This window comes from Peromyscus californicus, unplaced genomic scaffold, assembly GCF_007827085.1.
Source record: "Peromyscus californicus insignis strain IS unplaced genomic scaffold, ASM782708v3 Scaffold_13__1_contigs__length_99412109, whole genome shotgun sequence".
Classification (NCBI taxonomy): Eukaryota; Metazoa; Chordata; class Mammalia; order Rodentia; family Cricetidae; genus Peromyscus; species Peromyscus californicus.
The window spans coordinates 80,581,840-80,596,266 of record NW_026294424.1 but is presented as its reverse complement, the minus strand read 5'-3'; the positions used below and the strand labels follow the sequence as shown (position 1 = coordinate 80,596,266).

Genomic DNA, 14,427 nt, shown 5'->3' with positions numbered 1-14,427 from the left:
GCCATCACTGTTGTGTAGAATCATGCAAGGCTTATATCAGCTGGCAATTGGTGACTGAAGCTAATTATTCTTTGTCAATAAAATATCAGGAGTTAGATATCAGGGTAAGAACCTGAAAGATCAGAGAAGCAGGGGAACAGCCACCAGTTGCCTCCTACCACTTCCGTTCCTTCCTCCATAAGGGCCGAGATCCTCTCTCAGCCCTACCATAACACTTCCTGTCTCCTCTCTGTCTACAGTCTTCTAAACCTCTATGGTTAATTTTGATCAGCTAGTGGCTAGCTCTGCCCTCTGACTCTAAGCAAGCTTTATTTGTCAGGACACAATCAAAATATCACACATCATTTCCCCCTTTTTGTCTAAATAAAAAGCGAAGGTTTTAACTAACATAGTAAAACCATATACAATAAGTACAATAACTATATACAAATACATACAGGCAAGAATTACATTAACAATGTTCAGTCCATTTACATTTGACAAAAGCAGAAAAAATACTCCATTTTCTAGTCTATCTTGGTGAATTCAAAGTACCTAATTTACTTTCTATCCTAACTTGTATTACCAACCCAAAACTATCTTTTTTATGTCCCTCAACCTTATAAACTTTACATCTCTTTTGTGAGTTTCTTTTCTGAATTTGGTAACAATGAAATCTATATCTATAACTATCTAGTCTTCAACTACATCAGAGACCTGAGAATTCTCAGGTTTTATTTGAATTGAGTTGCCAAATGTTGGTTACCATATGTAACCAGAGGCTTTTCTACCCTGCCCTGTCCTGTAGCCACTATTAAAACAATCACTCAGAGGCTTATATTAATTATAAATATTTGGCTGATGGCTCAGGCTTATTACTAGCTAGCTCTTATACTTAAATTAACCCATTTCTATTAATCTATGTATTAATATATCTATTAATCACCAATGGCCCATGGCTTACTAGTTCTTTCACATCTTGCTTCTTGAGTGACTTGCAGCATGTGCTCTGACTCCCCATTTCTCCATCTCCATCTTCAGTTTGAGTGTATTACCTAACCTTATTCTGACTTGCCATTGGCCAAATAGCTTTGTTTATCAATCTATGATAGCAACACATATTCACAGCATACAGAAAGACATACCACAGCAGTATACTGTCAGCAGTTGAGGCAAGGGCACCTTCTTGGTCAGTGGCTAAGTTTTGCCACAAAGAAAGAAAACTCTATATGGAGTTTCTTCAGTGACTATCATCTCTCTGAAGTAGATTGGTACCACCAGGAGCAGACGTGTCTCAATGTCATAAAAAAATCTTATGTTATTAAAACATCTTAAATACCATATTTTGTAGATCTCTGAAGTGATTGGAGATCACCTGTCTATCTAAAATATATCTTTTTTGACCTTGAAAATGTACCTAACATGACTACAACTTTGATTGTAATAGATGACTATCAGCCTGCATTTCTTTATTATTCTAAATAGTTTGTAATAATAACTTTCAAGGACTAGAAATTACATTACATTCTTAAATGAGTTGTATAGGTACAATACCTTGAAAAACAGTAGAAACATATGTACAGTAGATTCTAACAAAAATAACATTAAATTTGTATTAATATACAAAAATACCTTAAACAAGAGTAGAAACATATGAACAGTATAACAAAAATAACTTGAAATTTGTATCATATACAAAAACCCATACCAATTAAAATATTTAAGACTAGCAATTACGTTTTTGGTTTAAAAGTAGATTCAGTAATCTACCCTTTTATCCTATCAATTCTTTATATCCCCTTTTTCTTTTCAGAATAAGATCCTTGAATCTAATCTTTGCTCAGCTTTTTTCCTGACCATTGCCAATAACAACTTGTAACCAACGCCCCTAAACAGTGACAAATGTCCTAACCCACTGAATGACCAAAAACCTACCACCATACCTCTTGGGAATGTGGGCCATCGTGTTGTTAAAATTACTTCCTGTTGTCTAGGGGCAATGGCATCTTTAGGGGGACCCTGGAGAAAATGTGACGATTGTCAAGTCCTAGGAGAGCTAGCTGTATCATTTGTTGTCCGGTGTCTGTGTAATGGGAAAGTGCAGGGCTTATCTCATGTCCTGGCTAGAGTAGTCTGTAAGACTGGACCATCTCAGCTAGCCACCTTGAAATTGTCCTGAGGAGTTTCTTGTCCAAAGCTGATCTTTCTGTGATGTTGCCTGCTTATCCAGGGCGGAAACTATTATTGTGGGGCCCCATCCTCCTTTTGGAGACTTCCAAGGTCACTGTTAGGCATGGTCATGGTTCATTGCAGAAAAACTTAAACATTTTAAATGTCTTATGCAGCATATCTCAAAGATGATAAAGGACCATAATATTTGTGATGTACATTAAGAGTACAAAATCTTAATTCCTAGTTATGTGGTTAGAGACTCAAACCCAAAATCCTATACAGGAAGACAGATGAAGTCTTTTTCTAGAATTAGTTAGTACTCTATAGGAACCATTAATATTGTGATAAAAGTTTAATATATATATATATATATATATTGATTTTATAAAATTTTAGATAATATTTATACCTTAAGAAAAGTTATAAAGAGTTAAAATAAAACCAAAGAATTATGAAATTAGTGGCAATAGAATAGTCCCTTAATTTTGTTTTTTCTTCTGGTCCATTATCAGGTGGCTCTTCTGACATGAGACAGAGATTTTGGATTTTCCTTTAACAATCATGCTTGGGTTTAGAAAAGGAGAGAGCCATGCTCCAACTCCAAACCCAGCTACAAAAAAAACTATTTGCATTTTATGTCTATAAGGAACAGCAGAAACAAACATTTGGGAAGATTGATGAAAATTTTCCTTTTGGAAATGTGATATATCAATAGGTTAAATTTACTCTTTTACTTGGGATATTTTCTCTGGATGATTCGTCATTTTTCTTCAGATGTCTCACTTGTCCAAAGGTCTTCAGATTCCTTAGCTGGATGTCTTCATTCTCCTGGAAAGACAAAAACAAAAACCCATGCCCAACCATAACTTTGGAGTTTCCCTTGTGGCAAGTTATATCCAATCAAATGAAAAGCATTTGTAAGTTAGTTTAGATTGAATGGTCATACTGTTTGATGAACTATTGCCTCTTTTAATAAAGAGGTCTCTCTTGTTTGAATCTAATCTTTATCTATTTTGATGATATACATAGTTTTTCTTCTCCCGTGGAAACAAAGGCAAAACCTCTTCCCCAATGTAGCACATATCCTGGTTTCCATTCTGAGGTCAACATATCTTTAATGTATACAGGCTGATTTAATTCAACAGTTTTTTTTCTACTATCCAATGTCTCTCTGCAGCTGTTGTTCCTTTCTCATTAGCATTTAGAAAATTTAAAGTTAATAAAGCATTGTGCAGTCTATCTCTGGAGGTCTTTATTACCCCTTCCTATTTATTAAGCATATCTTTTACAGTTCTTTTTGGTCTTTCTATATCTGCTTGGCCAATAGGAACATGTAGCATACATGTAGTATGCTTTATGTTGTATTATGTAAAAAACTGTTTCATTTTACTAGAGACATATGCTGGCACACTGTCAGTCTTAATTTGTACAGGTATTCCCATGATGGCCATAACTTCTAATAAATGTGTAATTGCAGAATCAGTCTTCTTATAACCAAAGCAGTTGCCCAATGAAATCTTGAATATGTATCTATGGTATGGTGTACATATTTTAATTTTCTGAACTCTGCAAAATGAAACACATCTATTTGCCAAATCTCATTTCTTTGAGTATGCCTTGGGTTACTTCCTGCAGGTAGTAGAGTTTGGTTATCCAAGGGACAAGTAGGACATTTCCTTAAAAGTTCCTTGACTTGTTGCCAAGTAATGGAAAAATCTTTTTTCAAATTGCTGCTATTAGCATGGTGTTTCTTATGATATTCTGAGGCTTCTAGCACATTTGCTAGCAATAGTTGATCAATTTCATCATTACCTTGTGCTAGAGGGCCTGGCAGACCCATATGGGATCTCATATGTGTTATATATAAGGGATGATATCTATTTCTGACTTTTTCTTGTAATTGAATAAATAACAAAGTCAATTCTGAATCATCTGGAATAAGTTCATCAGTTTCATTTCAATATGTAAAACAACTTTTTCTGCATATTGAGAGTCAGTAACTTTATTAACAGGTTCTGGAAAATCTAATAATACTATGAGAATAGCATATAATTCTGACTTTTGAGCAGAATCATAAGGGCTTTGAGCTGCTTTACTTAAATTTCCTGACTTATAACCTTTCTTTCCTGATTTGTTTGCATCAGTATAGAATATAGGGGCTCCAGAAATTGGTGTTCCCCATACAATGTCAGGAAGGATCCAATTAGTTCACTTTATAAACTGAATTCTCTTTCTTTTGGGATATTTGTTGCTAATCTTTCCCAAAAAATTATTACAAGCTCTTTGCCAATGTTCATTTTTTTTATCTATAATGAGAAAATTTCAGCATTAGTAAAAGGTCCTACAGTTTCTGCTGGCTCTATTCCTGCTAATTCATTAAATCTTAATTTTCCTTTCAGAATCAAATCAACAGAAAACTTTTCTACATAGGTCTTTAATTTTTTAACTCTGTTCTACCAAAGTCAATTCTCTTTCAGCCTCAGATGATAATTCTTGGACTATTTAAGTCCTTATCACCTTGTAAGGTTTGAAATAAATTACTTAGTTCTTGAGCTTTTAATTCGATTGTGGGCCATAGACACTTAAAGTCTCCCAGCAATTTTTGAAAATCATTAGGAATTCATAATTGATCTCTACTGATTTATATGTTCTGTGGTTGAATTTTTTGTAAACCTATTTTATATTCTAGGTAATTATTAGAATCTCCTCTTTATATTTTTTTTTCAGGAGCAATTTGTAATACTCAACAAGGAAAATTTTTCTTTACTTCTTCAAACATTTTCTCTAAGGTATCTATATTTAAACAAGCTAGTAACATATCATCCATATAAATTATATACAAATCAATCTTTCTTTTCTCTTCCTTCCTTCCTTCCTTCCTTCCTTCCTTCCTTCCTTCCTTCCTTCCTTCCTTCCTTCCTTCCTTCCTTTCTTTCTTTCTTTCTTTCTTTCTTTCTTTCTTTCTTTCTTTCTTTCTTTCTTTCATAGCCAAGTTTACCACTTAAAAGTTCCCAAGTGTCTTACCAGTTGTCATGATGATCCTCAGAAGGTTGGGTGGTGCAAAGGTATTCAGGTGTAGCGATGATGTTTGACCAGCAGGTGGAACAGGTGTGGCACCAAGGCAGCTGCCTCAGCACACCCAAGCCAACACCAGACTCCGGTCCAGCATTTGTCCCCACTGAGCCAAAGTGGTTTGAGAGGGCTGTTGCAGGCTGTACTAGGTTTTTCTCTAGTGCTCTCCTGCGCTGGGCTTGGGAGGATGGAGAGCAACACAGCGCAAACTCAGAAGGTGGTGGAACCAAAACCTGCCCCAGGGTCCATGCCTGCCAAGCAGAACTGATCTGGGAGGGCAGCAGCAGATCAATAGTCCATGCCTGAGAAGGCAGCAGCCTCCTCTGGACCACAGAGAAACTGTGCTGGCTGGATGCACTCTCGTGTGTTCTAGCAACGCCCTAATGCTGGTCGCCAGATGAAGCCTTACCTAACTTTTCTTTGTCAATAAAAAACCAGGAATGAGATATTGGAGTAAGAACCTGAAAGATCAGAGAAGCAGGGGAGCAGCCACCAGTCACCTCCTATCTCACCGTCCCTTCTTCCAAAAGGGCTGAGATCTTCTCAGCCTTGTCTTACTACTTCCTATTTCCGATCTGTCTATAGTTTTCCAAACCTCTATGGTTTAAGTTTGGTCAGCTCGATGCTATCTCTGACCTCTGACTCCAGTCAAGCTTTATTTGTCAGTACACAATCAAAATATCACAAACAGGTGATTTCCCAATAAAGCACTAGTTGAGTAATACAGTTATAAACATAAGCCATTTATGAATAAAGCAGGCCAGATGGCGGTGGATCACATCTTTTTTTTAGCTCATAGTAATTGTTTGAGAGTTTCTTTTTTTTTTTTTTTTTTTTTTTTTTTTTTTTTATTTTTTTTTTTTTTCCCAATAACAAATACTTTATTACTTTCAGAAATATCAATCAATGGCTATGGAAGTTTATCAACAAGATTTTATGGTGCTAACATCCATCACGGCATTCTAATATATATACATCTCAAAAACAAATAGGTAGATGGGTATATGTAGCATGAATTGTTAGAAGGTCTTATTAATAAAAACAAACCCAGGAGCCAGATATCGGGGTTAATGCTGAAAGATCAGAGAAACAGAACAAGCCACAGCTAACCTCACCTCGCCAATTCCTCAGCTGATCCTGTTTTCTCAAACTGGAAGCCTGTCTGTCCTCATCCGAATGGATCTCAGCTGAACAGCTGCTAAAAGCCAAAAGCTTAAAGAGACTCTAGTTCCTGGTCCTCATGCCTTATATACCTTTCTGCTTCCTGCCCTTACTTCTTGGAATTAAAGGTGTGTGTCACAATACCTGGCTGTTTCCAGTGTGGCTTTGAACTCAGAGAGATCCAAGGTGAATCTCTGCCTCCTGAATGCTAAGAGTTCTCCGCTGAATGGTACCTTCATCTCTCCCAGATCCTGTAACCAACCCCTTTTGGCTGTAAGTTACCCCCAAAATAAATCTCTCTTGATTACCAGAAAAAAAAAAAAAAAAATAACAGATTTTGGTGTTCATTTCAATTTGAAGCAGAGTCTTGCTATGTAGCCAATGCTGTATGACAAATCTCATGATCCATTTGTCTCAGGCTCTTGAGTTCTGGGATAAGATTAAGTTAGAACCCTGAGGCAGAAGTATTGTGTGCTATAATGTGTTATATGACATTATAATATATATGTGGATATGAATAAATATATAAAATATATCTGTGATTGATATATTGTGCACCCCAATAAACTTATCTGGGGGTCAGAGAACAGAACAGACACTATGTTTGAGAGTTTCTTACATGTTTAGATCATACTCAGCTGCCTCCACCAGTCCACCAATTCAACCCAGATCCTCTTCTCTTCCTTACCACCTCCAACTTTGCAACATTTTATTTCCTTTTGAGACTCTTCAAGACCAATTTGTGGTGCCTAGAATATTCTTTAATGTGTGCTCTTCCACTGGAGCATGGTCTGCTTGCTGGGGCTACACTCTTAGAGATAATTGCACCCCATTCTCCCAGCAGCTAACAATTGCCATGTCTCCAGGTCTCAGAATGGTGTCATGTGCCCAACTCCCTCTCCATGCTAGAATTTGGCCTGGCTCAGACTTGTGGGAGGTTTATGCATATTGTCATAATATCTATGAGTTCATATTTGCCACCCCCCTTCTTTGTGAAGAATTCAATGCTTCCTTGTACTCACCAACTACCTCTGGCCTTTTACATTCCATTCAGCTCCCAATGATCCCTGAACCTGGAAGGGAGGATGAGTGATATCTACTCCTTTTAGGGCTGATCATTCTGTAGTACCTTACTCACTATTGTGTGGCGATGTATTTGCAGGGACTAAGTACATCTCACTAGAAAATAGTAGCCATTTGCAAAGATTCAAACTGTGACAGCAAAATAAGTGTCAGTCAGATTGTAGCTTGATCAAGTGGTGAAGGATGTAATATTTATTTTCAGTTTGTCTTCACATCAAATAAAATTAAACTCCATGTTTGAATGCAACTGACTCTTACTCACTGACATAAGTCAAGCACATAGAATAATAGCCTTGCATACCAAGTTCTAAAATAATTGATGAATCAATAAAGGGGTGAGGCGAATCTCTGACTATCAAGTCATATACACTCACCTTTAATAATAGCCAGTTCTAGAAGCCTCTAAATATGCTTCAAATAACCTGATATTTCTATCATTTGTATTATCTTTTAAAATATCAAGCTTTTATTTTAACTGAAATATTCAATCATTTTGTCCTAAATCTCAAATGTAAGACTGAAGTTGTATTGAAGGAAGGGAATTTCTAATGTACATATTGATGAAAACTACTCATAGGTAAAATACTAAATTTAAAACAGTCTCCATTAGTGATTTTTGTTTGTTTGTTTGTTTGTTTGTTTGTTTTTGAGACAGAGTTTCTCTGTGTAGTTCTGACTGACCTGGAGCTCAATCTCTGGACCAGGCTGGACTGGAGCTCTGCCTGCTTCTGCCTCCCAAGTGCTGGGATTAAAGGCATGCTCCAGCATGCCAAGCTTAGTGATTGTTCTTAATGAAGACTTCAGAAAGATCTGCTAGTCATTTCTGCCGATGAATCTAAAGATCTCAGCTTTCTTACATCTACAAAAACACATAGTTATTCCATGTGCAGTTTACTTTGTGGAGTCACTTGATTCCTGACTTTTTGTGATAGAACTATTTGGTAATATTTATAGACTCAACTCCTATGTCTATTCCTACTGCTCTGCAGGCCTTTATAATCTGAGTCATTGGCTGTGTTGATGTCCTTCAAGAATAGGTAGGCTCTCAAAAGTTCTAGTGCTTCTGAATGTCGCTCTTAACCTTCTGCCATACCTAGAACACTGTCTTTTTTATTTCCTTTCATGTACTTCCTGTAGAGATGCTGAATTTATCACATGGATGCTTTCCATAAGGCCTCTAACATTATTAAGATTTAACTTATTCGAGATGCCTGTCCCTAGTAAAACCAAAATTCACACTTTAAAATTGCATATATATATATATATATATATATATAATGGATGATTAAAAGAAATGGGGTATATATACTTTCTTTTTAGGTCTAGTATTGCCAGAGCCTGAGTAATATTGATAAAATCCACTCAGATCACATCCTTCTCCAAACCCATAATTTTTGTGTCATGTATAATGAAAGTCATATTTTTTTCACTTTTGTCCATACACTGTCTATATAGTGGTATTTGTTTATGTGTTCCAAATGTATTTACAGCCACACACCATAGATATAGATTCCACCAATCCATAAATTTTTTCCCTAGGAATTATTTATTATATATTTATTTCTATAAAACATCTTAAACGATTTTCAGCAGTCAATTTGGCAATAGCTTAAAAATAACAATTGTAACTAGAATTAATGAAAGTAACACCTCTGAAAATCCTCTAAGGTACTGTGTTGGCTTTTTTCAGTATACTTACTTAAGACCTCTTTTCTCCATGTTGGTTCTTGGACTGGGAGGATAATGTTTATGGATTATACTGCCAGTGTCCTGGTACCTTCAGTTTCTACTTGGCAGCAGAGAGGAAGCAAAAAGGAATGTGAAATCAAGTTGATTGTTGTTGAATTCCCTGGTTCATTTTCAGGAGACCAAGCTTAGTGGTCTGAACTTCAGTGAAAAGAACAGGATATGATCTGTCTTCTAATTTCTCTGTTTATACATACATACATATGTACATGTATATGTATACACACATTTGTTTCAACTTTGTCCTATGATTGTAAGCAATAATTCCATAATACAATTTTACTAGAACAAAAATCTTCAGTCTCCTGTAGTAGGGAAACATGGGAGCATGTTTAAAGGCTACCAATCACTTGCAGGCTACAAGACATACAGAGGCAATCTAGGAATCTTTTTTCTTTGTTTATTGCACTGATCTTTTCAAATGTTTAACAGCCTCTGGGTGCTTTGCCATGCTGTGACTGTTTCCCATAGAAACATGCCATTTGGACTGTGCTGGACTTCGTCCCTGAAACAGACTGAAATAAAAATCTCCAGTCAAGATCTTTCATCTGAAACAAACAGCATGTGTGCTTGAGATATTCACATAGGAGAATAAAAAAAATAGTTATATCCTCCATATATTGCAAAATGGGAGGCTTCAATGTCAACTTATTCTGTCACATCAGCAATCAGATATGAAACTTAGGAACAGAAGCAGGAAGCACATCCTAGCACGCATTTTGGCAATGTGAGAAATTGAAAGACTCTCTGGCTACTTTTATTTGGATGTTGACATTGTTACCAATTGCAGGTGTGAAGTGGTGGTAGATATTTCGACTTGTCTTGGGCTGGTACAGCACCATTTAAGGAGTAGAATTTGCTTGGTGTTTTCTTGGTCACATTTCCTCTCTTCTTTCTCCCTTACAGGAAACATGCTCTTGCCTTTGCTGTTGTGGAGCTCAGCCACAGTTCCTGTGATTGACTCCTAGGGTTGTGGAGCCTTCCAGCAGCCTCTGTAGTTTACTTTTCTTTCCCAACCAGGAGCTTTGACAGCAAAAACAAAGGGCTTTCACTGTTGATCCCAACTATTTTAGAGCAGTAAGTTCAGAATAGATATATTCTTTTATTGTATTTTATTCTACCTACTATTTTAACCAACATCCAAAGCTCTCTTGAGCTTTTTACACATAAAACAGCAACTGGCTTTGTAAAGTGTAGTACACAGCTTTAAGTAATTCATTAGTATTCAGGCTTCACTATTCAAAACAACTCAGAGAAGGAGGTTTCTATTAAATAGTGTCTCTAAAAACACAGTCTCGACCTCCAGTTCTTCATAGCGAGTACCTGGTGAGTAATTTATAAAGTTCATCATTTGAATAACAGTACATTCTAGAACTGCGAAACAAGAAACTAAAACTCAAATCATTCTCGTATTTGTGTTTTTAACCACAAGATAGGAAAAGATTTTCAAATCTTTGATTCTGGATTTCTTACCAGTAAGAACAAAAGATTAATATTTAAAGATTTATTGACTTAGTCTACTAAGTTTTAGGTTTGTAAAGATGAAAGTAATATTAAAGGTATAAACTACAGTAACATTAAATATTACTTTTCTTCTCTTCAGTATTTCTGTTCATTACAGGGGAATATTCAGAGACTGTGTCCTATAATCTGTGATCGGGAACCATAAGTACAAGAGTGAGGCAAAGGTAATCAAAGTGAGCTTGTTTCTGTGAGATTCTCCCATCTCTCCACAATGAAGAACTGTGCCAATATTAGTCAAGCACATTTGCCACTGATAGCTAATTCATGTTGCTTTTCTAGAATATCTTGGCTATTTGATGTTTTATGTATAGTTTATTATGTTATACAATAAAAAGCCACTGTGGTAATTGTTCTTAAATTTCTGGAGATTTGTCATTTTCTAAAGAATATTCATATTTGATTTTAAGTGCCCCTCCCCGCTGCTGTCACTGGAAGAATTCTTAAGTTAGAATGTTCTTTTTACTACTTTCTTTCTCCTTGGCTTCAGTCTAATACCAAAGCACTATGGTAACAAGTTCACATAAAACAAAATCTTTCTGGTAGATGAAGAGACATGTAATGTAGTCATGGGAATGTTTATTGTTTGAATAAACGTAAGAGGTTAGATGCATTTTAAAACAAAAATACGAGAAAGTAAAGCAAGTATAGTAAATCAATGTATGTTTTGGAGTTAATAATAATAAACTTTGGGGCTGTGGGTAAATGTTTCACAACTGCCATTTTTCGAATGACGGTAAAATTGTTTTCCTCAGTCATATAAAAATTTATACATTTCAAAATTTGAAACCAGTTTTCTGATAATTGTCTGAAATTGCATTCTTATTTTTCATGGAATTTAAATATGTCCGCTACTGGCATTTATTAGCTACCATGAAATTTTAATCACTGCATCTCCAACTTAACATCAAATGATAGGATAATATTATTTTAAAGTCATTTAGTACTGTCTTGTAATATCTACATTTCCAGATACCAAAGATTTTTTTATGTAATTTTTAAAAGGCTCATATCTTTTTTCATCTTCATAAGCTTTCTATCATTTTATTATAGCCAACTGTATGTACACATATATGAATTATATATGTAATTTATTTATTTAATATATATAGTGATTTTTGTCTACATATATGTCTGTGTACCAAGCATGCACCTGATGGCCAGAAGATGGCATTGGATCCCCTGGAATAGCAGTACAGATACTTATGAGCTACCCCATGGGTGCTAGGCAGTGAACCTGAGTCCTGTGCAAGAGCAACAAGTATTTTTAACCACTGAACCTTCTCCCTGGTCCCATTCTCCCAGGGATTTTTAACAAATTTATCTTTGTTCTTTGAAAGTAAGAGCAACTTAGTCTTGTTTCTTAAAAACTGACACAGATAATTCAAAAAGAGCCTTTGCAACTAAATTCAAATGTTGCTTAGAAGTTGCTTTCAAAAGTCTTGAACAAAATGGCGAGGTCTTGTGCCTCATTAAAATCTATGTGTTTCAGACTGTTGCAAACACAAGTGTTTGCACAGGGCAGTTCTCTCTTTCTCTGAGAAATCAAAGACCAGTTTTATTACTTGCAGTCATGTATATCATTTTACTTAATTCTGGGCAAAGAATTAAATGCAGAATTATTAGACTGTCATAAATTTCAGGCAGAGGAGACTGGGCAGTTTGGAATTTCCAGATTTTTTCAATCTGGATAATTCTCAAGTAATTATAAACTAATTATCAACACATCAACTTTTCTGAATATATGTCATGGAAATGTCAATTATATTTACTTATAGTTCATTTAATTATTAAACATCCATGTGATGACTGTAAGCGTCTGTCTACCTACCGAAACTTACACTGTGTTTCCCTCCCTGATGCAGTTAAAAGGAAAACTGAAACAAAGAGATTGAAACCAATTCTGTTTGATTTTCAATTTTGGGTATATTTATAGCTCTAAATCATGGTAAATGTTTAACATGAACTTGTAAGTAGCCATGAACAACTGGCCTTCTTGAGATTCTCCTTAAAGAAAGTAGTGGACTTCACTCTGCCGGTGGTTTTGTCAACATGACCAAGTAGACTTACCTGTGAAGAACTTCAATTAAGAAAACAGTGGACCCGACTATGGGTCAATCTGTGGTGCATTTTGATTGATGGCTCATCTTGTAGGCTGTGCCACCCTTGGACTGGTGGTCCTGAGAACTCTTAGCAGCCTGTACAAGCCACAAGGAGCAAGCCAATAAGCAGACTTCTCTCTATTCTCTGCATTAGTTTCTGTCTCCAGGTTCCTGCCCTGAACACCCACCCTAACTCCCTTCGGTGGTAGACTACAGGCTACAAGATAAAATAAATCTTTTGCTCTTTAAGTCGCTTTTGGTCCTGGTGCTTTATCACAGCAACATCAACCCCAACTAAGAAAATCACTGAGACCCTTAGATTAGTGGTACCTGAATAAAAATATCTGTCAATGTGTCATAAGCCGGTAGTGAGGGCTACAGATATTCACACATAGGAATTGTCTCAAATGCTAGCATTTGACAGAAAAATAGTAAATGGAGATGAGATATATTCAAACTGTAGACTGTGTTGTATCATAAAAAAATAGTTCTGTTCTAGCTCTTGCCTTGATGTATCTTGGTGCTTTATTCCAATGAAATTTGATAACACGTTTCAATTCTTGTCTCATTATCAATGAAATATGTATTAATTATTCACAGAAATAAAATGACATGTGCTATTTTGATACCTGCATGGTTTGTGCCATGATCCAATTACGGAGATAACATTTTCTTTTTCCTTACTACTCTTTGGGTTTTTAGATTTTGCGAAATATGCAATAAGATATTGTGGCCCATTGGGATGTAGAACACCAGGACTTAATTCTCTCTGTGTTTCAATACCTATTATTCAAATGTCCTATATTACTTGTGTCTACCAGCCTTCCAGTCTCCTGTTACAACTATTCCATACTCATCAATTCTATTCTATTAATCCCCTACAACTGATAGTATTTTATTATTTTGTAAAGATTAGTGATATTCTTTTGTATACACACATGCCCATACACACAATTTTCCTTATCCTTTGTTGACTATCTAGGTTAAGTCCATATTTTAGCTACTGCCAAACATGTCAAGGCAAGTAGCTCTTTAACATGTTGCTTTTTGTCCTTGGGATATACATCCAGTAGACCACATGTAAACATTATCTTTTAGTTTTTAAAGGGAGCCTTTCATATTTTCCATAATGAATATATTAATTTATATTTCCTATAGAACCCTAAGTATATGAATGCATTTTTCCTATATATCCTCTCTGGCATTATTTTTTTGGTGTGTGAAAATAGCCAATATAATTAGAGTAAGATGTTATTTCACAGTATTTTGTAACTCCATTTCCCTGATGGAAATTTAGTGATCATAATTTTAATTAAGATATTTTTGTAAAATATAGTAGAAAGAAACATGGATTTGTTCTTACACATAAAAAACAATTGTCATAGCAGGATAATTGTGTCATTTTTACACAGTGATGAAATGGTAATGTTACATAAAAGTCAGGGTGATGACTGTTTTACTTTAAATTTATATAAACTAACTTTCGTAAATGTTATTGCTGAGTTTTTATAGCTTAGCTATCATCTTAATTAGTTGCACTCTGATGAAATTTTCTAAAAATGTAAGAGTATTCTGATTAAGTATTCATGGT

At 35.4% G+C, this 14,427-nt stretch overlaps 1 protein-coding gene across 1 annotated transcript in view; it reads left to right on the top strand.

The window, feature by feature from the left end:
• Positions 1-10,472: 10,472 nt before the first annotated feature.
• Positions 10,473-14,427, top strand: part of LOC128108577 (sulfotransferase 1 family member D1) — a 30,775-nt gene continuing 26,820 nt past the window's right edge. Inside the window, exons 1-2 of the mRNA XM_052735312.1 lie at positions 10,473-10,539; positions 10,817-10,901. The gene's annotated coding sequence lies outside the window, so the exon portion shown is untranslated. The remainder of the gene's footprint in view (positions 10,540-10,816; positions 10,902-14,427) is intronic.